Below are 26,746 nucleotides of genomic sequence, written 5' to 3'. Positions count from 1 at the left end.
GCCCTGGCTAGGCACAGACCCCAGGCCCGCCTCGTCCTGCTGACGCAGCACCTGAGCTGAGCGAGATGTCAGGCCAAGACACCGGCTCGCTTTCTGAGCTCTGTTCTCAGCCTTTGGTGTTGTGATTCACGCTCTCCTTGGGATCCTGGTGATGCAACAGGCTGGTGTGGTGAGCTGGCTGCTGTCATTGGTGGCGGGCAGTTTCCTTGGGACCACTGCCAGGGCCCAGCCCAGACACCAGCCGTGGACACTCAGTGTTCTCCTTTGGTTAATTCTCGAGATGGGTTTAGATTTTACTTGCATTTTTTTTCTCTCAATCACTATTTAAAGAGGAAACTTAAGTATTTGGCAATAAAACCCTTGAGACAGGAAAACTGAAACTGGGTGCTTGCTGCCTTGTACCCGGGACTGGGTCCCCTTGAAGGCTGGCCTCAGCGGCTATGGGGTTGGGAGTGGCCACAGCAGAGGGGAACGATGCGGTGCCCTGGAGCCTCTGTAGGAGCCTGCACTCCTGCACTTACAAAGCTCCTGGGTAGGATACTTAGTCTGCTTTGCAGGTGCTGGTCAGCAGAAGGCCCAGCCAGGCCAGCACCATGGCAGCCAACTACCTGGGAGAGAAGGAAGGTCAGGGCTTGGTCAACACAGTGAGGGCAGGAGCCCAGGAATGCTGCCCTCACCTCATATGCCAGGCGGGGGGACCCCAGGGTTCCACCTCCTAGGCCTGAATATTGCATGGTCACCAGAGGGAGAGCCACCGGCCCTGGTCTGGGCGATGCCTCGAGAGGCTCTGGGTGGCTCCTCTTCCCCTTAAGAACTTCCAGACTCCCCAGGACCTGGAGGGTGGGCCAGGAACAGTCCCTGGAGGCCACAGGTCTCAGAGGTCCATTGGTGATGGCTGCCCACTTCTTGGGCACTGCTGGCCTCTGGCTGTTGGCCCTCTCAGGCCTGCCACCGAGGCCCAGCAGCTGCAGCAGAAAGGAGAGAGACGTGGAAGAACGAGAACACAGAGCTGTGGCCCGCGGCCTGGGTCTGTCTGCTGCTCAGACAGACCATCAAAATGTAGTGAACAGACACTTTTTTATAGGAATGGGGACGTCTAGAAGCTGGAGAAATATGGGAGACGGATGAGATGATGGATGGAAAGTAAAAAAGGCCACTTTCAAGAAACTTGAAATACCAAGGTGAGTATAAAATTAAGTCACATGACATTTATGCAATTGCTTCTTTTTAAAAAAATATAAAACTGAGCTCTTATTTCCCTTCAAGGTTCTCAGAGGGCGATTTTAAACACAAAGCCGCTCTTGCGCTGCGGAGGGTCTCAGACAGCCTCCCCTGGGCTCGGTTCCCTGTCCCATGGACACGAAGTCCCGTCTCTGTGGTTCCTCACCTTCAGGCCTGAGACACTTGAAAATCTGGAAGGCTACAGTCTTCTCCACAACCGAGACACGAGGACATGGCGTCGTGCTTCCAACTTCGGGAGGTGTCTGGAGCCCTGAGCTGCGTGCGGTCCTGGCCCTGGTGTGTGGCCCTGGCCTGCCCACGGCTTCCTGTGACTTCTCCTGCCCAGGGCTGGAGAGCTGTGCTATCATTTCACAATCAGCCATGTCCCCCCTGTTCCCAGGAATCAACAAGCTGAGCGAGGGCCGCCTCCCCACACCCTGAAGAGGCTCTCCAAGGGGACAGGCCCTCTCGGGTGGAGCCCAGGGCCCCCAGGGCTGCTGCCTGAGGCTCTTCTCCCCCAGCTCAGGCTGCGGGCACCTTGACTCCGCTGGGTTCCTCTGGTGGTGACAGTCCCGCAGGGCACAGACCGATGGCCTCTGCTTCTGTGCTGAGGGAATGGGTGGCAGAGGGAGGCAGCCCCCGTGACACACGGGCTCAGCTGGCAGGCAGCACCCACGCTCTACGTCCTGGAGTGCGCTGGTGCCCTCAGGGCCCTAGGTAGGGGACCTGGAGCAGGAAACCCTGGCGTCCCCCTCCTCACTGCAGCCCAGCCTCGGCGACTACTGGGGGACCTTGAAGTTCATGAGAGTGGAGGTGTGGGTCTGGTCCCCCAGGTGGAGCCCTAATGGGCCCCGGGGCCCAGAGTCCCTGGATTGCATCCCCCTGTGCCTGGGCCCACTCACTGCTCCCTGCTCCCTGGCCTCCAGGGTGTGGAGGGTGTCAAGTGTCCCCAGCGAGGACAGTCAGCCTTAGCTGAGATTGGACCAGGCTCAGCTGGGCTCGGGCAGAGGCAGCACCACCATGGGCGGAGAAGAGCTCGGGTCTGCTGGGGACGGGCCCAGGTGGGGGTCAGTGTCCCCCCATGAGCCTCTGAGCCTTCCAGGGACAGGAAGCCCGGCCTGCTCTGTGCCCTGAGGCTCTTCTCCTCACCCCTGTGTGTACATGTCACCTGTGCCACGGCCCCCGTCTGGATCTGGGAAGTGACTGCCGCTCCCTGCGCCCCCTCTTTCCTTCCTTTTCCTTTCTCAGCAAGGACATTATTCAACCCAGTAACACCCGATTCAATAAGAAAGAGTAAGAATCAGTTGTCTCTGTATTAAAATGTTGGGTTAATTTAAAATAAATTTGTTCACATTGTTTTGAACATTGAAACCACACAAATTGATAAAGAGGCACAAACTGGCTCTTCTAAATACATTATTTATTTTGTTTAAAAATGTCTAACACACCCATCAATAATGTCCCCAACAGGAGATGCTCGCTCACTGGGGCGGGCGCCTCTGGAAGCAGTCCTTTCTCACCACCGCTCCACCAGTCTCGGGTCCACCCACAGGGACTTGGCCCACCCTGGGACTGCCTGAGCCAGCTTTTCTGTGCTCATCCGCCAGCCGAGAGGGCCTGGCCTCCCTGGCGTTCCTTGTGCGTCATGGTCATGGGCCGTTTGTGGCTGACACTGAACCTGAACACTAAGCTCTTGAAGATTTGAAGTTTGCAAAGCAACCTCAAAAGGGATTAAGATCCCTGGCAGGGACATCATCATGTGCTCTCAGGAATGTGACCCAGGAGGAAGTGCCCCAGCCACAGGAGGCTAGCCTGATGTGTACAGAAAGAAATGCACACGCATAGAGCTGCTGTTCTCTTTCCATCTGAAAGTTTCTGAAGTTCATTTTAACAATCGAGGCTCTTCATTGAAAAACCTCCTGACACGGGTCTTATAAATCCCATCATTAATGTGTCCTAAAAGACCAGGGTCACCTGATAAGACAGCAGGTTGACCAGCTATCACCACCCAGCTAAAGAGAGCCAGGTTTGGTGGAGAAGCCTGGTGGGGACCTGGTGGGGACAGCGCATGCCACACCTGCAGATCAGCAGCTGAGCAGCAGACAGACCCAGGCCGAGGGGAAGCAGGCCTGGTCCCACAGAGACTGAACTTGTGGGTACACTCTAAATTCTCGCTCCCGTCAAAATCTCAGGAGGGGAAATTATTATTATTTGGCAGCAAAAGTCAAGGAGGAAAGGAAGGCCCAGAAAGGACGGCCCTCCTGGCTTGTGTCATCTGAGAAATGTTGTTTACATCTCCTCGGTTCAGCAGCAGACCATTAGCAAGTCCAGAAATTCTTACAGTTGGATTCTTTGTGGAAAACACCAGGCACACACTTGCACTGGACGGACCACTCCTGTTCGCTGGGAACTTTTCCTCCCGAAGATCAAGGGGGTTTCTCAGCAGGGCCTGGGTGTGAGGGTCAGCTCTGCAGGGGTCAGAGGGATGGCCTGGGAAAGGGTCCAGCTTGGCCTGTGTGCAGGAACACCCAGGGTGTGAAGCAGAGTGTGAGGGAACTCAGCAGGAGCAGGGGCCCTGCTGCCCATGTTGCTGCTTCTAAATCTTTTAAGGGAAAAAAAAGTCAGAAATCTGGGAGTTTGAATAAAATTGTATAAAGCCTGGGTGAGCCAACGGGCCCTGGGGACAGAATTCCTAGCTTGTCCCAAGCCCAGTCCCCACGGGACAGACAGGCACCCCACAGCCTGAGCAGTTCCACTGGCCCTACAGGTGGGGCGGGAACCAGGTCTGAGTTTCTCAGGAGTTTCCCACGTCTTTCTGCATCATCAGGTGACAACTGCACTTGAATGGTGGCTCCCTGGTGGGGTGCCAGCGCTGGCCCTCCAGCCTCTGGGTCTGGGGATTGGAATCACAGGCGTTGAGGCCAGAGCTGGCCACAGTGGGGAAAGGAGTGGCCCACACAGGGCAGTGTCCCCAGCCCCTCCCCGCTTATCTGAGGTGAGTCACCAGGCGCCTTGGGATTCCTTCAACATGACAGAGGAGACTGTTGCTGACAGGGGGAGAGGGCTGACCCCACTGCCCCTGATAAGGAGAGCCAGGGGACGTCTCACAGACATGCCTGGAATTCACTCTAGCACGTCCAGCTCTTAATGTGACCGGCAAGAATGTCTCCCACCCCAGGCCCGGGAGGCGCCAGCACTGGGCGCCACCCAGGGCGGGAGGCAGCCTTGGGGACGTACCAGGCTGGGGCGATCCCAGCCCGTCCTCCTCAGACCCTGCGACAGGACCTCAGCCTGTGGCACTTGTAGAAGGAGAAGTTTGGACTTTGATCTCTGGGATCCAAGCCTGTAATCTCTGGAATCAGGTCCAGGCTGTCCCCGCCCTGTGACGGGCCATGTGACCGGCCCTGTGCAGATTGTTTACTACCTTGGCTTGCGTGTCCTCATCTGTGGGGCAGCCTGTCAGGCCCTGCCACCAAAGCTCTCTCACCCTGACAGTGGGGACGGGCAGAGCTGGAGACCCAGTGTCCCCTGGGACCCTGGTGTTCCACAGTGGAGGGCACAGTTCCTTAGCTAGGTAAGTGTAGAGTCTGTGTATCACGCTGTCACTGAGCATGAATAGCAGTGTCTGAGCTGGAGCAGCGTCATGGTCCATTCAAGGAAATGACCCACCTGCCCCAGAAGGAGGCACGTGCACAAACACTCCCAGCGCTCTTCAAACCCAGGCCTGCGGGGGATTCAGGACACTCAGCCCTGGATATTTGTGGTTTGGGGATTTCTGGATAGAGCTTGGGGACAAACGGCCTTTCTGTAGTGGCTGGTACTTCCTGGACTCTTTCTCCTGCAGATGTGGCTCAGTGTGGCTGCTGAGGGGCTGACGGGGTTTCTTCTACTGTCCGTGGGCCTGTGGTGGTTCAGAGGGCCTGGCCCAGGGAGCCCAGTCCACAGGGCACATGCACTGATAGGGCAGGGCCTGCTCTACTGTACCACCTCCGTCCTCAGGGCGCCGGTCATGTGCAAGCCATCTGGCTGCCCAGCTGACTGCCACACCTTCAGCATCAGGGACTGGAGACTGGGGAGCAGGGTCCTGGAGGCAGAGGGGGAGGAAACTCATGCATGGCTCTCTGGCTTCAGTCATCTTGCTTCTCCCCACTTTTCTGGAAATAAGCCGCGACAGTCAGGGCTCAAGAAGCCAGAGCCCGTAGTAGTATTATAAGTGACATAGCATAGCGCAGGGAACTGGTTGTGCAGCAGTGGGACAGGGCCAAAGTCCACAGGATGGGGGGGCCACACCTGGGCTGGAGCACCTGCCAGCAGGGGTTCTCCTCCAGCCAGGGGTTCTCAGCTGGGGAGCCTCAGCTCTCCCTGGAGGCTTTTCCAACTCTTAGGTCAGGCCCACGAGGTCGCAGAGCACAGTCTTCCACACAGTAAACCTGAGGGTCTCATCCACTCCGTGAGAGCTGGCCCCTCCCCACCTCCCTGAGCACACCAGCCCCCAAGGAAAGCCAACAGCAATCTAACCCTAACCCTAACACAGCTGAACTCACACTCCTCCCCGCCAGGAGGTAGGTCTAGGAAGCTCTCTCTTCCCTTCCACGTCCCATAGCTTAAACCCCGTCACGGGCAGTTAGTGACCATGTGTTCATCCTGGTGGCTGATAGAAGGAGGGGGAGAGGGCAAAGCTAGGTTAACTGAGCTACAAGCACGTTCTCCACTAAAGCAGGAGCGCTCAGAGGATGGCGGTCTCCTCTCCGTAGCTGGTCACAGGGCCAGAGCTGCCGTCCTGGCTACAGCTTCACCAAGGTGTGACAGTGACATGCAGTGGGCTGCGCAGGGCTGGGCGGGAGGGTGGCGCTGGGCACTGGACCTAGGAGCTTGGCACGTGTGCTGTCATTGAGCTGCCCCCGGCAACTAAATGCATTTTTTACTTCCATATTTTCAACATAAGTGGCATCTGTGCCCTCTCTGTCATCTGCTCTGTGTCCCCTTTACCTGAGCCTGGTTTGGTTGCAGGGGTCTGGGCCCTGGGTGGTGCCGAGTGGAGTCCAGCCTGGGGTCTCTGGCATGGCAGACGATCTCTCCCTGCCCTGTGGCACAGCAGCCCGATTCTCCTCCAGCCAGGCTCAGCCACACAGCCACACAGTAGCTCCCTTCTTTGCCGCTGACTCAGAGGCATGGGGACCTGGGGGGCGGGGGACCTCAGCTCTCAGTTCAATGGGATCATTGTTGTGTCTTCTGGTAGAAGCACCCCGTCCCCCCCAGCCGTGGCCTCTGGTCCATCAGTGCCAAGGTCAGGGAACTGGGAAGCAAACATTTTGTTAGTGGGGCCCTAGGCGAGACCGTGAGACGAGCCCCTCCTCTCTCACTCGCAGGGTGAAGGAGGGAGGCTTCCCTGCCTCTGGCCTTTCCTTTTTAAAGCAGAAACAGATGGGATAACTGAAGATCAATGCATGCAGAACCACAGAAGGTGCCAGAAGTCCCTGGGTCTGCTTCTGCGGTCCTTCACGTAGACCGAGAAGAGCTCCCTGGGACTCTCCCTGCAGCACACACAGTACCCGAATCTTTTCAGCCAAGTCCCTGTGTCCCAAGAGGACAATCTCTATCTCGTCCAACATAGGCGCTGACTCGTTCACCTGTTCCTGCATTAATTTGCTCATGGATTTATTCAACAAATGTTTATTAACATCCACGCCCAGAACAGGTACGGGGCTGCTCCTGTGAGTAAGGCATGTGATTTCTCTGTACTCCCAGACCTTGAAATTGAGTGTCTTTCAGAGCATATGCTGGTCCAGCACCCCACCTTCCTGAGTTCTCGCAGGGAAATGGGGTGGGCTTTTCCTCACCAACATGTACCTGTATTCACATGCTGGCAATTTGGATGAGAGGTTAGCAATCAGCGATGGTGGAATAGCTCTCTGGAGGTCTGCTAGCCTCTCCTGACAGAACACGTTCCTGACAAGGACTTCAGATTGGAAATGCAAGGCTTCCCAAGGCTTATCTAGACTCTTTGAGAACCAAAACGGTTTGTTTTTACTTGGAATGGAAAAATTAAAGAGAAGAGGGTCCTCTGATCTTATCATAACTATGGAGGAAGCATTTGATGAACTTCATGATAAAAGATGTTTGGTAAACATGAACTAGAACTTCCTCAAGATGATAAAAAGAATCTATGAAAAACCCACCACTAACAACCTACTGAATTATGAAATAGCAACGATTTTCTCCTGTTAGTGGGACCAAGGCTGTTTCCACCCATCCTTTCCACAATGCCTCAGAGGTTTTAGGTGGAAAATTAACAGTAAAAAGCCAGAAGCAAGTAAAAAATCAGAAGCAAGGTAGAACTGCTATTATTCATGAAACCCTATAGAACATTAAAAAAGTTCTATAATAAATAAATTTAACAAAGTCACAGGACACAAAATGAATAATAAAAATTAGTTGCATTTCTAGAAATTAGTGATGAAGAATTGTCTAAAAAAAAGTTAAAGGAAAAACACTAAAATCACATCAAAAACACTAAGAGCTTAGGAATAAATCCAGTGGGACACGGGCAAGCGCAGATGGGGAGAAAATGTCCACAGCACACGCAGTCACCAGGGGCTGGTATCCAGTCCACAGCTCTCTTACCAAGCTTCCATCAAGAAGGAAGCCCAGCTGGCCCTGTGGTGCACTCCCAGGGGCTTGGAAGGCTGAGGCAGGAGGATCACAAGTTCAAAGCCAGCCTCAGCAAAAGCGAGGTGCTAAGCAACTCAGGGAGACCCTGTCTCTAAATAAAACAAAAAGTAGGGCTGGGGAAGGGGCTCAGTGGCCGAGTGCCCCTGAGTTCAATCCCTGGTCCAAAAAAGAAAATGACAGCCCAGTGCCAGAGGAGCAGAGACTTTGAAGCTCTTGGGAAGGAAGGAGGGTGTCCTACATGGCACTGTGTGGGTGAGTACACGTGTGAAGACGCAATGACGTGAACATACAGTGAGCAGGAAAAGGAGCTCGGCTCCGCAGTCACCACAGAACCACGACCGAAGCCACAGTGAAGCGCCGTCCACACCCAGAGTGTGACCGCCCACCGTCGCCGTGGAACGGCCACTTCAGGGAGCGCTTGGCGGTTTCCATGTGAGCGGAACGTGCGTCCCCCAGGGCTGGGGGTGGTGCTGAGTGTGGAGTGGATGCTCTGCACGCACAAGGCCCGGGTTCCCTCCCGGCAGCCCAGGAGCCACAACCAAGCACACCTCTTTCCAGGGTGCACCATCTCACTCCCTCGGCAGGGAAATGAAAATAGACCCCCATCCCACGACTTGCACAGCATGAACGCTCCCTGGGCCGAACCCTGGCGGCTGGGGGCTTCCTGTCACATGAATTATTTCTACATTTTAAAAAATGGAAAGAAAAAAGAGAAAATGCGTCAGTGTTCAGCTTCTTCTGTTTTCCTAGCGCTCTCTCCCGGTGGCGGCCTCTCCCACGTGGACACCTGGACCACGTGGACAGGCAGAGATTCTGACCAGCTCTTCCGTTTGTGTCCTCTGGCAGGTTTCTCTGAAGGCTCACTGTGGGCGGCCCTTCTCCGCGGGTTTCATGGAGACATTAAAGGGGGACCTGTGGATTCAGTGATCCGTGCTGGGCGGGGCCCTGCAGATGCTAGACAGGAAGACACCGCTCAGACCTCAGGGAACCTGGTGACCTGGACCAGACGGCTCCTCAGCTCTCCCCAGCTCTCTCATCACACATCACGGCCTTAATTTTTATATGATGCGAGTTCATTGCCGAAAAAAAAAAATAAAGATACAAAAGCATTCGAAGAAAACAGTAGCTGCTGTGGGTGCTGCAGCCATGGGGTCCCCTCCTCTTGTACAGATATCCTCCCTAAAAGTTGTGCTTACAGCATGCACGCTATGCCACTGTTCTGCACTCAATATGCACTGGAAAAAGTTCTCACAGGATTAAATGTCCCGTAATATGAAGATAATATGTTACTAAACAAAGTTTGCTTGTTGGAAAGTTTATTTCCATTTTGTCAGATCTTGTGTCTATATAGCTGCACCCCTTTTTTTTCCTGGCAAGAGATCTACCCAGGGTCAGGGGCAGGTGGGCTCTGAGAACACTCTGGGCACGGTGGGCAGGAGATCCCAAGAGGAGGTAAGATCTGGCATGGAATATTCTACAGACCAGAAAAGGGGCAGCCCTGGGAGATGATAAGGGTATGGAAGTGTGAAGACTGGGAAGAACCACCCAGGCAAGGAGGGGTGCAGGCGAAGGCTCTGCACCCCAGGAGCATGGTGGGGAGGCTGGATGGCAGGGGTGGGCAGGAGCCAAGGGCAAACCCTGGGTCCCTGGGGGGCAGCAGTGCCTGCAGGGGCGTGGGTCAGAGTTCAGAGGAGCCAGGGAGAGCCATGCAGCTCCCCTGGGTGGGAGCTCAGGACGGAAGTGGCTGTGGAGCCAGGAATGGGAACAAACCCTCCCGCTGTGCCCTGGGGTGAGAGGACTGCGGACCCCGCCACGTTGGGTGCTGGGAGCTCCGCACAGGAGCCGGGCTGTGCCGCCTGCGCACTTCCCGATCCCACTCTGAACTCAGGAAGGTAGTGAGTGACGGCTGCACCACCCTCTGCTTTTTCCTGGGCCAGAGACAGGATGAAGGAAAGGGAGCTTGGGGAGCACACGGCCAGTTTGCCCGTGTGGTGCTTGGTGACCGCTGGACAGCAGGGCACACTCCCTGAGCTGCTGTTCTGTGGGGCCAGAGTGGGGTCTGCCTTTGACTGGACAACCCCAACCCCTCCTGGGAGCATGCACGAGGGGGTCAGGGAGGCCTGGGTCACTCTGCACCTGCTGCCCAGGACCAGAGGCCTAGTTCTTACTTCCGGCCACTTCTGTTTGTTCCAGGCACATCTGGGACTAGCACCACTTACAATCAGGCTCTTCCATCTCAAAGACTCGCTAAGTGAATTCTAGAGGATTCCAGAGGAGGCCTGAGAGGAAGGAGGGAGACTGTAGAGCAGGGCTGGCTCTGTCCGGTCCTCATCTCCTGGGCACATCCTAGAGTTTCTCTGAAGCTGCTGCTTCATCTCAAGTGATATCCTATCAAGGTGTGAGGACTGGCCTGTGCTGTGTCCACGCTGTGCCTGGACACTGTGGGGCCTACGGTGGGTCCTGCTTTTTCACTGTCTGAGTAGGAGGCAGCACAGCAGGAGGACCGTGGGCTCTATGGGTCATCTGCTGTTACCAGTGCAGATGGCAGGCCACAGTTCCGTGGTGTTTGATGCCTGTGAGGTTTGTTTTTTTTGTTTTTTTTGTTTTTTTTTTTTAATTGTTGGTCGTTCAAAACATTACACAGTTCTTAATACATCATCTTTCACAGTTTGATTCAAGTGGGTTATGAACTCCCAACTTTACCCCGTATACAAATTTCTGTATCACATCAGTTACCTTTCCATTGATTGACATATTGCTTTTCTAGTGTCTGATGTGTTCTGCTGTCAGTCCTATTCTCTACTATCCCCCCTCCCCTCCCCGAGGCTGTAAAAAACAAAACCATTTTAAAGAAAAATGGTTTTGTTTTTTACAGCCTCAAGATTGAACCCGGGTGCTTCACCACTGGGCTCAGCCCCAGCCCTTTTTATTCTTTATTTTGAGACAGGGCCTCACTAAGCTGCTGAGTCTGACCTCAAAGTTTCAGCCCTCCTGCCTCAGCCTGCACAGTCACTGGGATGACAAGGTGGCCCCTGTGCCCAGCTGCATGGCTTGGGTGTGAAGACCCTCCTCCTGGGGGGGGGTGTCTTGGGGAAATTCTTTTGTCACCAGGAGCTCTTCTAGAAAGGGCTGCTCCTGAGAGGGTGGGCCTGGAGTAACTCCGAGCCTCTGCCCTGGGAAGCAGGGCGGCTCTTCACATTCCAGACATTCTTAGAGGGTACAGAGGAGGCGGGAAGAAAGGCTATTCCCAGTTCTCCGCCTCAGTGCCAACGATACCCCATGGGCATGATCCTAGGCAGGCACAAGGGCAGGTGGCCTTGGGAGCCAAGGCAGGGCCCTGCTCCTGGAGGTGCCCACCCGGGGCTCGGGCTTCCAAGGCAGACTCCAGGAGCCGTCTCCCTCCATCCAGCCACACACTCAGCCCTGCTTTCTCAGGAGCGGACTCTTCCAGGTGAGGAAAACGGGCCTCCAAATGATCTGAGCTCCTGGGTTTGGAGTAAGGCATGTACGGTGTTTGTGTGACGTGGCGGGCAGGAGGGAAATGAAACCAGCCAGCGGGAGCCACCTTGCCAGGTGGAGCTGGCTCTGTGGGCAGGTGGCTGGCACTCCAGGGCCAGGTCTGTGGGGTGTGGTGGGGCCGCCCCGACAAACAGCCGGCAGGAAGACAGAGGCTCAGAGCCAGCAGGGGAGGCCCATGGGCTTTCTGAGCCCTTTGCGGTTACTGTCCTTCAGAACAGAGTCACAGCTGGCCCACGGGCTGGGGAGTGCTCCGTGGGCCAAGCTGGCCTCTGCTCCACTCCCCGAGTTCTTTCCTGATCCTGGAAGTTCACACTCTGTCCTCTGGGCTGCCCTCTCCTTTCTGTGAACGAGGACACAGTGTTCGCCTGTGTGGCCAGAACCTGTGTCAGACCCAGGGCCCTGGAGTGGCCTGTGAACTTGAGAGTAGTACCTCCCAGGGGCCACGCCCTGCTCGGCCCTGACCTGGGCCTGGAGGAGTCCTGGTCTTGCAGGCTGAGGCAGGAGGGTTGAAACTTTGAGGTCAGACTCAGCAGCTTAGTGAGGGGCTCCAGGAGTCGAGGGAGGGTGTGACGAAGGCCTGTGGGTGGGCACCCCAGCGTGGCTGCTGCTGCTGCTGAGCCTGGGCGGGGACACCTCTGAGAGCCGAGTCTGCCCTAGGCTCCAAGGCCCCTGCGAGACGTCTGACTGGCACTTTGTAGCTCAGGCCCCAGGAGAGACGCCTGCTGTCTTTTTACAGCTGGGGCTCCACCCAGATGGCAGCAGGGCCCAGCGCCCTGTCACACCCTTGGCATGGACGGGGTTTCATTCATGTGGGATCTGGAGCTGCAGCTGTGCCCCAGAGAGGAGGCCAGGAGGAGGGCCGCCTTCACATCCTGCAGGCTCACTGGGAAGCTCTTTGAAAATGAGCTGTAATTAAACCCACATCACTGTGGGGCATTGTGAGTTCAGGGCACTGTCCCCGGGCACTGAGAGGTCTGGCTTTGCTGCGGCTCATGGTATGGCTGTGAGTGAGGATTTAAATAGCCCTTTCCCTCCAGGATAATGCCACGTTACTCTCGGGAAGTTGCACAATGTCACATCAGAGTCCAGTGCACAGCTGAGTTCAAAAAGAGTACTAGGTTGAGTGTCAGTCTCTTAGGGACGGATGTAGACCATTGATGAAAATGAAACGTTGGGTCAGAAAACCCACACTTGTCCAAACACCGGGAGGCCGGCTGGCCTCCACAGGGCTCCAGAGGGAAGGTCAGGGAAGCTCAGTGTGTGAATCAGCGCTTCGTCCTTTTGAAGACTGTTCACTTTACAGTAACAGTGTCAAACCCAGGGGCAGGATTCAGCCAAATGCACTGGGAGGCTTCCTGTGTCACAGGAAGGCTTTCCAGCTCAGCCAGCAATCTGAAGACCCCACTGAGCAGGGGCCGTGAGCAGCAACCCCTGTGGACCTCTTCCAAGCTGGGCTTGCCCACCCAGCTGGGCCACTTGGGGGTCAGCACACAGGTGAGCCGGGAGAGACACAGTGGGCCAGGTGAGAGGTGCAGAGATGGTTCTCTGTGCCAGCGTGTGGGGATGAGTCAATGCATTGAGATGTGCTGGGACACAGAATTGACTGACTTGACCCCTGATTGGGTTAGGAATGAGGGGACAGGAGAGCTTTGTGTGTCTTCTAGTTCCTACAACAGGATGCTTAGGCGCAACGAACCTAATACAGAAGAGAAGATGGGATCTGGAACCGGATGAGTTTGTTTGCCCCCGTTGGATTGGAGTGATGTGGGATGGTAAGAGGTGAGAGGGTAGGAAGGTTTGCACGTGGGCTTGAAGCTCAGTGAAGAGATCTGGGCTAGAGTACCACGTGAGGTTCAGCACCATTGGGAAGATAATTCTAGAAAGAGACCAGGGTGAGATGACAGGGCAGGGGGAGAGATCATGGCCCGAGGAGTCCCCGTGAGTGAGGGATGGCAGGAGAGTGCTCCTGGAGGAGGCCGGGAAACAGCGGCCAGAGGCAGTGGAGAACGTGGGACGGGGAGCCACCGAGCAGTAAGGAAGGGGACCCCGTCTGTCCACGTGGCAGCCCACGCTCACCCTCAGGAAGAGTGCAGCCAGGCCACAATGGCGGGCCGCTCTGGCTGCAGTGGATGAACAGGCCTGTGGAAACACTGACCCATGCCTGTTCAAGGACGTGATGGATTGTTCTAGAAAGTTTGATGAAGAAAAACTATGGACACTGAATAACATTGATGAAATGCAGTTGGTGGGTGATGGAGCTTGTGGGGAGGTAAGCGGGTGGGACACCAAGTGCTCCCAGGGAGCGGCGCGGTCTCTGGCAGGAGGGGCTGGGCATAGGGCAGGGGCGAGCACTCTGGAGCCGGCCTTCGGATCCCAGTTCCGCTTCCTGTGAGGCAGGGCGTTCAGTCACAGCACAGCGGTCAGCTCCCACTAGCTCAGGGAGGGGCGGCTCTGGGCTTCTGGAGCTGAGCACCAGGGGAAACTGGGGTTCAGGCCTGGGGCCGAGGTCGGCAGGGAGACCCCAAAGCCTCCTGCAGACTTGCTCCTCGTCGGGGAGACACAGCCACCTTGGTATCAGCTCAGGGGACCCCAAGCTCCTGACTCCCCAACACAAGGGCTCGCCAGGCCTTGCCCCCAGGTCCACAGTGGGATGTGGAGCCACGGTGGACAGCTGGACATGGGAGCAGGAGGACTCCTCAGTGGGGACCATGAGCAAGTGGACGTCACACACTCGGTGGCGATATACCCCAGTGTCCCTGGACCTGAGTCTCTCTCCCTGAAGATGCAGGTGCCATCTGGCGCTATCCCCTTATCTGTCCCTTGAGATCTAGTCCACGGCTGGCACCACACAGGTTCTCAGCCCGTGATGGCTGTCGTGTTTGCAAGACTCTATGCTTTTGGAGCAGTTTAAGGTTCACAGATGCTGCCGTCTGGCTGGGCACAAAATAACCGAGCCACCACAAAAGCCTTGTAGATTCCAACAGCAACTCTTTATTCCCGAACCCTCACCGGCACTCTACACGCACGTTCTGGGAAAATACACTCCCTCCACCGGGCTCTGCGTACCAAATACTCTCAGAACCCGGGAGAACTCCACGGGAACTCAAGGAGTGGGCGCCTGAGGCAGCAGGATATGCCCTATTCCCAGCAGGATCCACCCTAAACCTGGTGCCGCCCTAGTCCCTGAGCAGGGTCACCTTTCAAATCAAAATGCCCTGCGTCCTACTTGGCTATGGCTCTCAGCATATAGAAAAACATAAGACCCAGGACTTCCCATATACCTCTCACCTCCACGCACACAAAGCCCCCTCCTGCCATGACATGCCCACCAGACTGTCTCACTGTTGCAAGTGATGAACCTACATGGACACACCACCACCCAGAGTCTGTACCTTAATTAGGGCTCACTCTTGGTGGGATGCATTCTATGGATTTGAACAAAAGTAAGGAGACATGCATCCATCACTTTAGTATCCTATGGTATTTTCACTATCTAAAAATCCCATCTTCCTGTCTGTTCATCCCTCCTGTTAGTCAGCTTTCTGTTACTGCAACAAAATACCGAAGGTAATCAACTTAGAAAAGACCAAAACGTTACATTGGTTCATAGTTTTCCAGGCTTTAGTCCATATGGTATGGACCTTGTTTCCTTTGGCCTGTGGTGAGGCAGCCCGACACATCCCGGTGGGAGTGTGTGGAGGAAAGCTGTTCACCTCCTGGCAGAAGTCAGAAAAGACCAGCCACCAATACCCCTGGTGACTTCCTCCCACCAGGCCCCACCTCCTGAAGGTTTTACCACCTCCGGGGAGGGCCAAGTGCAGGAGCAAACCTGCTGCCTTTAGAGACATTCAGACCAAATCCAGCCCCTCCCTCCCCGGCCCCTGGCAACACTGGGCTTAGTGTGGCCCTGATTTTGCCTTTTTAGAATAGTGCACAGTTGGAGTCACGCAACCTGCCACTTTCCAGACGGGTTTCTTTCACGAGATGATCTGCGTGTGAGATTTCTCCTGTCCTCTCTGCCTTGAGAGCTGAGTGTGAAGCACTCTCCCGCCGCCGTTTTATTCACTCACTACTGAAGGACGACTTGGAGGTCCCCAATTTGGGGTGATTGTGAATAAGGCTGCAGTATGAACCCACGTGCAGGGTGTGTTGGTGTGTTTTCTGGTTTGGCCTGGCCACACGTTTGCACGCCCGTTGTGCAGAGGGGTGGGATCCTGTGGTAAGAGTCGGCGAGGGTTTGTAGGAGACCCCAGACTCCCTGGAGCACTGCGCTCTTCTGCACTCCCTCCAGCAGTGGGGAGAGCTGCTGCTCCTCACCCCCGCACGGGGTGGGCCGCGTCCCGTCTTGGCCGCTCTTACGTACGGGTGCAGCGGTGTCTCGCTGCTGGCCGACCTGCGTGTTCCTGATGACGTCCCACGTGAAGCGTCTTTCCAAACGCGCCCTTGCCACCTGTAGGTCTTCCGTGGCGAGGTCTGGGCCGTTCTCTGGTGGTTTTGGGTTCCCTTGTGGCGGTTTTAGGAGCTTTTTGGAGAGTTTGGACAAGGGTCCTGTATCAGACGCACCTTTCACCAATACCTCCCCTAGATGTGGCTTCCCCTTTGTTTCTCTTGACAGTGACTTTTACAGAGGAAAAAGGGTCTATTTGACGGAAGCCCAGCTTACCCATGCTTTCTTTTATGGATCACTCTTTGCTGTTGTACCTAGAGGTCGTCACCTAGGTTTTCTCCTCTGAGACTGTTACAGTTTTGCATTTTACGTTTAGGTCTGTGACCCACTTTGAGTTAACTCTTTATGAAAGGTGTAAGAGCTGGTCTAAATTTACTTTTCCCTGTGTGGATGCCCAGTGTTCGGCACAAGCCCTGTGGTATTACCTTTGTTCCTCTGTCAACGTTCAGTTGCCTCTATTTTTGTGGGTCTGTTTCTATATTCTCTGGTGTTTCCATTGATCTTTTTGTCTATTCTTTTATCAATATCACAGTGTCTTGATTCCTGTAGTTTTATAGAAAGTCTTGAAGTTAATTTTAACTTTGTTCTTCTCCTTCAATATTGTGTTGGCTATTTGGGGTCTCCATATTAATTTAAGAATTCATTAGTCAATAACCACAAAATAATTTGCTGGGATTTTGATTGGGTTTGCATTGAATCTATAGATCAAGTTGGGAAGAACTGACATCTTGATAATATTGAGTCTTCCTATTCATGAACATGGAGCATCTATTTACTTCTTAGATTGTTTTCATGAGAACTTTGTAGTTTTCGTCATATTGACTTTTTGATTTATTCCTAAGGCATTTCATTCTGGGGCGGTGCTAATATAAAGGTTAATGGGTTTCTAATTTCAAGTACCATTTGCTCATTATTGGGACATGGGAAAGAGAATGGCTTGCAGATTTATCTAGGCTTCTGCAATCTTGCAATCATCCCTTAATCATTCCAGGAGGTTTTTTTGATCATTTTTCCCCCTAGGTTCCCTACATAGATGATCCCTTCATTTATGAACAAAGACAGTTTCACCTCCTCCCTGCCAGTCTGTGTGTCTCTTAAGTCTTTGTCTAGTTTGTTGCCTGAGCGGGGACTTCCTCCCAATGTTGACAAGCAGTGGTGAGAGGGCCCTCCCTGCCTTGTTCCCCACCTTTGGGGGAAAGGTTGGATTCGCTCACCTGTAAGTACCCTGATAGCTGCAGAGTTCTCGTGGATATTTTTTATTCAAGTTGAGGAAGCTCCTAGTTGACTGAGGGTAGCTCTTGTTTTTTGTAGCTAAGTGAAAGGGGATACGTGAGATCCTGTTCTGCATGGCTAAGGGGACACAGGTCAGAGAGAGGCCCTGGAGAGCAGGGAGCTCACCCTGGGGGATCTTCAGCTGCACTGGCAGGAAGGGCGCGGCCGGCTAGCCTAGATTTTGGAGCAGAACAGGCCCAGGCGCTTGGCTTTCCAAACCTCTTTGAAGAGCTTCCTCTCTAGTTACAGATGAAGGGTGGGGGCAGGCGCAGGGCAGCTATCCCACGCAGGGCCAGAGCAGGGGCAGCGGGGTGCGGGGTGAGCAGGCCGAGGGGCCCTGTGCTGTGGCTCTGAGCAGCACAGCTCCTGCCTGCAGAGCACATAGAGTCTCTGCTGGACGTGTGAGCCGACTTTACAACCCAATTCAGGAGAAGTGTTTTCCAATGTTTTCTGTTTCTTTTCTCCTTTGAAGCAGGACAGGAGGAAGAGATAGGAACTGGAAGAAAGGGGTCTATTTCTGTCTCCTTATCTCCCTCCCCAGCCTCCTGGCATCCTGCTGCGGGCCTCCCAGGCACTCAGGGCCCAGCCTGTCTGGTCTGGCTCACTGACCTCATGGACCCCCTGGGTCCCCTGTGTCTAGCAGTTAGCATCACATCCCAGCTCTCTCAGCTCCGTCAGCGTGGGCTTAACACTTGAGTCTTACTTTTAACATGTTCTGAAAATGGCTATAAAAAATCATCTAAGCTCTGAGGACTTCTAAAGAGTGGACAGCATTTCGCCCTCAGCCTTCCTAACAGGACTAGACTCTTGGCTCAGTCTTAATCGGAATATCTGGGGTTTTGATAGTATCAAGGCCAGGCACGCCCTCAGCCTTCCTAACAGGACTAGACTCTTGGCTCAGTCTTAATCGGAATATCTGGGGTTTTGATAGTATCAAGGCCAGGCACGTAACACCCTGCCTTGTTAAGACTGGAAGGAGGTGTCCTGCAAATCCTCATTTCCTGAGCCAGGATTTCTTTTTTCTTTTGAACTCTAGGTAAATTCTAGCCAAGTGAACAGCTGAGAAATTGGGAACCCTTTGTTATTGTTTTAAGAGGAGGGCTTCCCTTGGTCAGGCACGGAGCTGGATTAATGAAACTGGCCCAGGGCAGCTTCTTCCTAATATATTTGCAAATGAGAAGAGAATTGGCAAGTGGGGATCCCATCACCCTGGGTTTTCTCCTACATTTTCTGTATAGACAGGGGGATCTTCAATGCTTGACCAACTTCCTCTCTGACTCAGTAACCTGCAGTGAAACAGGAGCCACGTCCACCCACTTCCTTTTGGATGGAAAAGGAGCCATGCAGCCCACAGCACAGGCTCTGGAGGCAGTGAAGCAGGGCAGACTCGCATTTTACCTGGCACAACTGGGCATTCCCTGGGGAGCGACACAGACGGGAAAGGACAGCTGGGCTCGCAGCAAAGTGCCATTCACATCACATTTAAACAATACAGGATGGAGCCCCGCTGCCTGGAGGAGTCCAGCAGGGAAGGGCGGAGCCTAGGAGCTGACTAGGGGCCCCAAGTCCCCTTGTGTGGCCTCAGCCTCTCCCAGGAGTGAGGACCGAGTGGGGCATTGCTTGTGAAAATCACACCACGGCCTGAAAACACTGCCCTAAGTCACTCTGAGCAAAGCAGGGATAAATGCGGGTCAGTTACCACGCTGAGGGACTTTTGTATTGGGCAATGGCTGAAGAAAATTGTAAGTAATAACAGAATGTGTTTACAGAGTTATTTGAATCAGTGTGGTACAGGTGCAAGAAAGATCAGGAGCCCAGTCTTACCCTCCTTAATAAGGGAGACTATGTATGATTTAATAAATGATATTGGAACGACCCTTTTTCTTTCTTTATTTGTTTATATTTAGTGGTGTTGGGGATCACACTCAGTGCCTCACACATGCTAGGCAAGCGCTCTACCACTGAGCCACAACCCCAGCAGCCATTTTTCTTTATGTTGAAAAAAGTTAGATCCTGCCCACGGTATTTACAAAAATAATTTTCAGATTAATTAAAAAATTAAATGTTATCTAAAAACGTCTAGAATTAATACATAAAAATAAAGAAGATCATACTTTAGTTTTCAGGAGTACAAAAAGAATGTAAGCAAGACCCAAGAAGAGGAAAGAAAGTAAAGACTGATCAAGTTGACCATATAATATTTTTGTTTTTAAAAATTTCCTTAATAAATGCTTACTGGGGTACAGCGTGCAGTATATACAGAGAAAAGCACAGATCTGTGCCCTGCTTTGACTAGCAGCATGGCAGGCAAGTGACATTGTGTAACTTCCAGACCAGCCCTCTGTTTGGGATGCTCCCTCTTAGAAGCAGCTCTGGGAAATCATGGAGGACTGAGGCCCTGAGCTCCCAGCCGACAGCCAGTGCCAGCTTCCAGGAGGTGCGTACGCCATCTTGAATTTTCCAGCACGGTTGACCTCGGGACCGCAGACAAGGACCAGGGGAGTCGGTCCACAGAAAATGAAGATAATATCTTAATCTTTTAAACCACTGAGTAAGTTTTGGGGTGCTCTGTTATGCAACCACAGATTGTAGAGACATTCTTTCTCCATGGCCATGCGGAGTCACTTTTTCCATAAACCAGGGAACCCGTAGCTGGGTGCAGTGGCCATGCCTGCAATGCCAGCAACTTGGGGGGCTTATGCAGGGGGGTCTCGAAGCTCCACGCCAACCTCAGCCACCTGGTGAGACTGTGGCTCAAAATGAACAATAAAAAGGACTGGAGATATGGCTCTGTGATAAAAGTACCTCTGGGTTTAATCCTCAATATCCATCCAAATAAATAAGTAAATAAATAAACCAAGCAGCACAGTTTCAGACCTGGTTCCGGTTCTTCTATCCCATTGGTCCATCTAACTATGCTTTCATTAGTTTCACAAAATTTGTTTACATCTTTGCATCTTGATAATATTAAGTTTTCTCTGTAGAATTCTTGCACATGTTTCATGAGCTTTATTCCTTTTGAGTTACCTGAATATACAATGTCATCTGCAAAAACCAAAGTTTTATTTCATACTGTTTGAACTTTACTCTTGTTTTTTGTTTTATAGAACTAGCAAGGCCCTGGAACACGGTGTTGAAAGAAGTGGCAAAGTATCATCATACTTCCAGCCTCGGAAGGAAGGTCTTCAATATTTCACCATTTATGATGTTTGGATTAAGATTTTTTTCCTTGTTAATTCCTTTTATCAGATTATGGATATTCCTTTTTGTTTCTAATTTGCTAAGAATCTTTAAACAGTAATTTTAAAATTTTTTACTAAATCCTTTCTTGTATATTTTGATGATTCTATGACTTTTTTTCTATTAGTTAAATGACACTGATTGATTTCAGATGTTAAATCAACCTTGCCTTCCTGCTGTAAGTCTAATTTGGTTGCTATTATTTTTCTTTTTATATGTTGCTGTATTCAATTTTCTTTTATTTCTTTCTCTTTTCTTTCTCCTTTTGGATCTATGTTTGGAAGAGAGATTGGTGTACTATTTTCCTTTTTGTAAAATCCTTACTGGATTTTTAATGCAAAGGTTGTGCTAGCCTTGAAAGTCAAGTCCAGTACTTTTCTCTTTTTCTGTTCTTGAAAGAGTTATTGTAGGGGCTAGGGTTGTGGCTCAGCGGTAGAGCGCTCGCTTAGCAAGCGTGAGGCCCTGGGTTGGATCCTCAGCACCGCATAAAAATAAATAAATAAAATAAAGATATTGTATCCAACTACAATTAAAAAATATTTTTTGTTGTTTTAAAAAACAGTTATTGTAAGTTTAGTGTTATTTCTTTTTAATTTTTTTTTTGTGGACTTCACCTCTAAAGCCATCAGGGACTGAAGATTTCTTTGTGGAAATTTTAAAATTACAAATTCAGTTTCTTCAATAGACATTATGCACAAACCAGAAGTCTCTCTTCTTGGTATTTAACATAGACAAGAATAATCCCTTATGTATCCTGAATTGTGTTCAGGGATATTAATTGCTGCCTGGTTTTCTTTTCTTTTCTTGTTTGGTACTAGAGATTGAACTCAGGGGCACTTGACCACTGAGCCACATCCCCAGCCCTTTTTATATGTATTTTTTGACACAGGGTTTTGCAAAGTTGCTTATGACCTCCCTAAGTTGCTCAGGCTGGCTTTGAACTTGCAATTCTCCTGCCTCAGTCTTCTGAGTTGCATGAATTACAGGCATGAGCCATAGTGCCTAGCTAATTGGTGGACTTTTAAATTTTTGAATAATAATTTTTAAACAACAGGAAGGAATCTATATTTTTATGAAATGGAACAAGCTGAACATATTTTAAAAAAATATTTTTTAATTGTAGTTAGACATAACATCTTTATTTTATTTATTTACTTTTATGTGGTGCTGAGAATTGAACCCAGGGCTTCACACATGCTAGGCGAGCACTTTGCCACTGAGCCACAACCCCAGCCCATGAACATACATTTTTTAAAAAATAAATATAACAATTCTCAGAACAAAGTATAGAATCAGGATCTACTTATAGTGCACAGCGATCAAAAAACCAGCAGAATACTACTATTTATTTTTTGAACTTGTTGATGCGCACACGTACACACATGTAGAAAAAGACTGTGCACACACACGCAGGCACACACACAGCAGGCACAGCAGTGGCCACCGGGGTGGGGCAGTGCAGTGGGCAGAGGGAGAAAGGCTGTCTACCACGTTGGGTTTTCCACTGACAAGAGCACGAAGCTGCCTGCAGCCGTGGAGTGAAATATCCCCTGCAGGTGCGGGGGACAGGTGTCCCCAGTCCTCTCCTCTGGGAGGGGCAGCCAGGGTCCAGCGATTGGCTGCTGTCCCTCATACAGATGAGGAAGCTGAGGCTGGAGAGGAGGCTCAGCTCTCGCATCTGCTCAGGTCACCCAGTGGCAGGATGGACACTGGACAGACAGAGCTGGTCTTCACAGTGTGTGTTTCCGGCCATCTCAGGCACCATGCATGCTGCCCGGGCTCGTTGGTGGGGCCGCCCAGGGACTGCAGGACGGAGCGTCTTCCAGGCAAGTTCTCAGTTGATGGACACAACCCTGCAGCTGGGGCTGGAGCTGAAGTCCAGACTCGCTGGCACTCGGTCATCGCTGGCACCCTCTAGTCGACATTGGACGGCTCAGAGCTGCTTCCCGGAGTCCCCTCCTTTAAAATACCCGGCCTCCTCTGCAGTGGTTTCAGAAGAGTCTCCCACACAGCAGCACATGGGGGCTCCCACCTTCCCTGTGGATGCCACAGACCACTCAGCTTATTTTCTCTTCTCTTGCTTGCTCTTGGGAGCAGAAGCTCTCCAAAGGACCCCAGAGAAAGTTCCTTCAGAGCAAGAAACCCAGATCCTTTGTGGGAAGTCTGGGTATGTCAGGACAGATGGCCAGATTCCACAAGACAAGATAGGACTCCAGCTAAATTTAAATTTCACTGAAGAATTTTTTTTTTCAGTATGTGTCCTCATTGTTTCCACCTGGAATTGAAGTTGAACATGGTGGGCTGCGTTTTATCTGGTGGCCCGGAGGCAGGGCCTCGAAGGATGGCATCTGCCTGTCTCTCTGTTCTCATAGGCTGCAGAACTCCTTTCCTGAGCCACGTTTCTTGTCCTGCAAGGGCTGCAGGCCAGGTTCGGGGGCCTGGTTTGGCCCTGACCTCCCACTGGGGCGGGAGGAGGAAGTCACGGGGTCCCCAGCAGATGATCTTGGGAGAAGTGGGCCAGCCCGACCCCAGCTCATGGAAGAGGGCTCTTGCATAAAGCACACCTGGAAGTGGGCTGTCCATGGCAGTGTGCTGCCCTCTGCCTCATGCCTACTGCCCAGTCTGTTTTCGTCTTTCTCCTCCCTGGTCCTAGGTGTGTAGCTTCTAGTCCTCCACTGCCTCGTGGTTGCAAAATGGCTGCTGCAACTATGATCATGTCTACATTCCATTTATTGAAACCTGCCCACGTTCAAACAGCTTTCTTGGAAGCCTCACCCAACCACATCCTACAGTTCACAGAGATCTTTCAGGATCTCTAGATTGGAATCATCCAGGCAGTAGGTAACATGTGGGATGGACCCATAACATGCATCTGATATTTTCCCCAAGGCCTTATTTAGTCTAAAGAAAATACCTTGTGTAAACCAGCAGTGTGTGGGCGTTAGTCCCCGGCTCCCAGTACTCCAGGATCCTGGGGGCTACAGACTCCAAGCCTGGAGGGAAACAGGCCTGGGGAGTGAGGGGAGGGCTCTAGGGGCTTCTTCCCGGTCCCCTCCTTTCCACCTACCCCACCCCGCCCTCCTCTAGCCGCTGTGGATTGGGCTTGGAGGACCCTCTGCCTTTTCTGCCCAGAGCAGCCGCAGGGGACTGTCTCCGTGGGGAACGGCTGCGGCCGTGTTCTTCTCTTGGGGGAAACCTTTCCAATGGTCGTTTACTTGTGTTCACTTATTTCCACATTAAGTACACCCCCTGCTCTCTGCCTGGGCCTCCATCCAGCAGGGCCGCGCCACAGGAACTGCCATCCTGCCGGCGGGCACACCTGGGCAGAGGCTGGCCTTCTTCCCCGCAGGGGCCTTCCTGCTTCTTGGTGGCCTCTGGGCCCAGGACGTCTCCCCCCGAGGGACTTAGGTCTCGGCATGGTGGTCCAGCGCCCGTGGTTTTTAACACATTCTCAATTTGTCTCTTCATCCCTGTAATTTCTCATTTTATTTTATTCTGTTTTCTCATTTCATCTTTTCTCAGTAATTCTGTATTTTTTACTCTAAGCTAAGTTTCAGAGACTTGGTTCCTGGGACGTGTCCTGCCTCCTGGGACGTGTCCTGCCTCCTGGGACGTGTCCTGCCTCCTGGGACGTGTCTGCAGTAGGCGTGGCCCTGTCTCCTGTGAGCTCCACCAACTCCCTCCTCCTCCCTTTGAGTCCTTCCGCAGCTGCGCCTGTGAGCACTGCCCACCCTCCCGCCCCCCCCCCCACTCCTGTCCTGGGCCCGGGTCTCCTTTAGATCCACATGCGGTTGGCAGATCTGTCCACCTGCTCCGGGGTGCACCCATCACCCCAGAGACTAGAACCCTGGCCCACTGGCCCCTGGGCCTCTGCTGCCACATTGGGACACACAGACAGACTCTGTCCACCAGGACAGGCTTCCTGAGCCCTGAGTCCAAGGCTTCACGGTCCCTCGCTGCCCACCCCTGAGAGCAAACTCTCCACGGGCAGCACTAGGTATGCAGAGAGCCAGGGGCCGAGTGGTGGCCAGCACCCAGGGGCTGCCCTGCGCCTCTGCCCAGGGCCCCCAGCACCCTCTGGTCCACGCCTGCCCTCCTGGCCACGTCTGTGCTGTCAGACTTGACCCCAGCCCTCCCCACCCGCTCCGTGGGGTCTCCCTGGCCCTGACCACCCATCCCTGCTCCAGGGGGGTGGAGCTGGCATCCCCTCCCCCCCACCGCCTGAGCCTCCAGCGCCCTCCACCTGCCCTGAGGGAGCCCCGCGTGGCGCCAGCCTGGCCCTGCTCTCCCTGCACGCCCTGGTCTAGCCCCTCAGGGAACGCTGTCCTGGCTGCAGGCCCAGTGAGGCCCAAGCCGGACGCTCCTCCGCCCTGGGCGCCCACCCGGCCTCCCCTTGTTCTCACCCCGTGTCGTCTGGGCTCCACCCCAGGGCCGGCCTCCCCCCAGTTAAAGCTGGACTCCCGCAGCTGCACCCAGCCCTTGTCCCTCCTGACCCTGACTCCGCCTGCACCTCCACCTCCACTGCTTTCTTGCTCCTTTCTTCTGAAGCCCGCGAGGGGAGGGTTCTTTCCCGTGCCAGGCAATAATGATGCACTGAATGAAGACACTCATGCAATCAGTACGTGAGCTGAGGGCTCCGAGTCCAGTCCCACATGCTGTGGCCGAGGCTGCTCTGGGACTGGGTCCCTCGCTGGACATGGAGATACCAGCCACACAGTCATGGTCATGGTCATCAGTGAAAGGAGAATGCACGTGCTCCTTAGGTACCAAGCTGGGGACACCCAGAGCCGCAGGGTCACAGAGACTGGGCGGTGGCTGGGCAGAGCTCCTTTCACACCCTGGCCTTCAGCCCCAGGAGAGGACCCGACCCTCGAGCTTAACCCAGCAGGGCTCCCCGGTGCTGTGTCCATCCCTGAGGGGAGAGGACGTTCAGAGGGCCACGGGCCTGCTGGAGAGCCTGAGTGAAGCCCACCCCAGCCTGGCCCGGTCTCTGCAGCGGCAGGCCCACCCGCAGCAAGGACCAAGGAGTGGACAGTTCCCTGCATTCTTCCCTGCCCGCCCCCCAGCTTCTCTGAGTAGACAGTGAGTGGCCAGACTGGCATGCCATCGCTCACAGCATTCAGAACCCAGCGTGAAAACCTCTCCACCAGGGCCAGTGTGATATCTCCCGTGGACAATCTCAATCACCAGCACTCTGTGCTCCGTCCCATTTGCTCACCGAGACTTGACATTTCTGCCTGACTTGCGCTGTCACACTGATGCCTCCCCTAGCCTGCCATCGGGGCGCCACACTGACAGTCCTCAGAGTTCAGAGCGCCCACACCCTCCAGCCCCTCGGGACACTTGCAGGTCCACCAGCTTCTAGAACTCTCTTCCTTCTGGTCTGTGCATGTTCTGAATGGGGAGGATTCACCTGCCTGTCTTTTTAGAGCTGTCCTTGGACATGCAGTCTGGCCTGGTCTGGCGTGTCCCTGGGGGCCCTGCTCTGCGGGCCCCCGCTGGCCAGGTGCAGGCCGAAGGTGACCAACCCTCGCGAGCACTCATGGGGAGGGAGCCGGGTGATTCCCAGGAAGGGGAGAGTGGGAAGGCGCTGGCGGTGGCCCTGGGGCTAGCGGGCCCTTCTCTGGGATCCTACCTCGCCATCCGCAGAGGGCGCTGACTGGTGTGCCCCAGTGCTCCTTCCCGTCACCCTCTGGAGGGGGCACGGGAACGGGACTGGAGCCCGAAGACCCTGGGTGCTCCTCTGCCGGTCCCCGAGGTGTCTCCCCGAGAGAACCCTGCAAGGCCTCTGAGCCTCAGCTCATGGCTGCCACCCCAGTGATGTAGAGCTGGACTGCCGCGGCCCGGGGTCTCTGACGGTGCCTGGCCCTCCGGCTTCCACCGTCTTCTCCTGTTCTTCCTGGAGTGGACGCTTCCTCTCTGGAGGGCCTCACAGGGCTCTTCTGTGCTGGGGGAGACACACTATGTCACGTGGGCAGGGCCCGGTGCCTACCCGGGGGCTGTCAGAAGTGGGCTTCCTCCTGAGGGACAGGGAGCTGGTGCTTGCAGGTGGCCTGTGATGTCCTCTGAGCCTTCCTGAGTCTGGAGACTGATGGCGGGGGGCCTCAGGACAGCCTGCCCAGGCATGCCATCATGAAGGGATTAAGAAAGCCTCAGAGGCAGGGTCCCTCTCCCTGGCCCTGCCTCTGTCCCTGAAGGGAGTCACAGGTCCTCCTGCCAGGGGCCCTCTCTGTCCCAGGGAAGGTGCAGCCTAGTCCTCAGCAGGCTCCCGTGGTCACACCCTGTGCTGTCCTCTTTCCCACGACCGTCCAGCCCTTGCCAGGCCTGCCACCCAGCACTTCAGGCTGAGCCGCTTCCTTGGGTCTCCACCTCCAG

The 26,746-nt window shown here is 53.8% G+C and overlaps 4 long non-coding RNA genes across 6 annotated transcripts; 3 read left to right on the top strand and 1 right to left on the bottom strand.

Moving 5' to 3' along the window:
* The first annotated feature begins 534 nt into the window (after positions 1–534).
* On the top strand, positions 535–2,635 carry LOC120889213 (uncharacterized). The gene is made up of 2 exons (XR_005733111.2): positions 535–1,181; positions 1,267–2,635. It is a non-coding gene; the product is annotated as an uncharacterized LOC120889213 (long non-coding RNA).
* Positions 2,625–6,605, bottom strand: LOC120889214 (uncharacterized). The gene is made up of 2 exons (XR_013424668.1): positions 6,211–6,605; positions 2,625–3,733 (listed from the first exon to the last, which is right to left on the bottom strand). It is a non-coding gene; the product is annotated as an uncharacterized LOC120889214 (long non-coding RNA).
* On the top strand, positions 4,526–9,207 carry LOC144365944 (uncharacterized). Its single transcript, XR_013424669.1, has 2 exons — positions 4,526–4,795; positions 8,740–9,207. It is a non-coding gene; the product is annotated as an uncharacterized LOC144365944 (long non-coding RNA).
* A 1,706-nt stretch (positions 9,208–10,913) lies between these two features.
* On the top strand, positions 10,914–23,008 carry LOC120889215 (uncharacterized). Of its 3 annotated transcripts, XR_013424667.1 has the most exons (4): positions 10,914–11,344; positions 19,496–19,682; positions 20,239–20,312; positions 22,130–23,008. It is a non-coding gene; the product is annotated as an uncharacterized LOC120889215 (long non-coding RNA). The 3 variants fall into 3 exon arrangements; XR_013424666.1 differs by lacking the exon at positions 22,130–23,008 and having other exon boundaries at positions 10,915–11,344; positions 19,464–19,682; positions 20,239–21,655; XR_005733113.2 differs by lacking the exon at positions 22,130–23,008 and having other exon boundaries at positions 10,919–11,344; positions 20,239–21,655.
* The last annotated feature ends 3,738 nt before the right edge of the window (positions 23,009–26,746 follow it).

Source organism: Ictidomys tridecemlineatus, chromosome 8 (assembly GCF_052094955.1).
Source record: "Ictidomys tridecemlineatus isolate mIctTri1 chromosome 8, mIctTri1.hap1, whole genome shotgun sequence".
Taxonomy (NCBI): domain Eukaryota; kingdom Metazoa; phylum Chordata; class Mammalia; order Rodentia; family Sciuridae; genus Ictidomys; species Ictidomys tridecemlineatus.
This window is presented reverse-complemented; position numbering and strand designations above follow the sequence as displayed.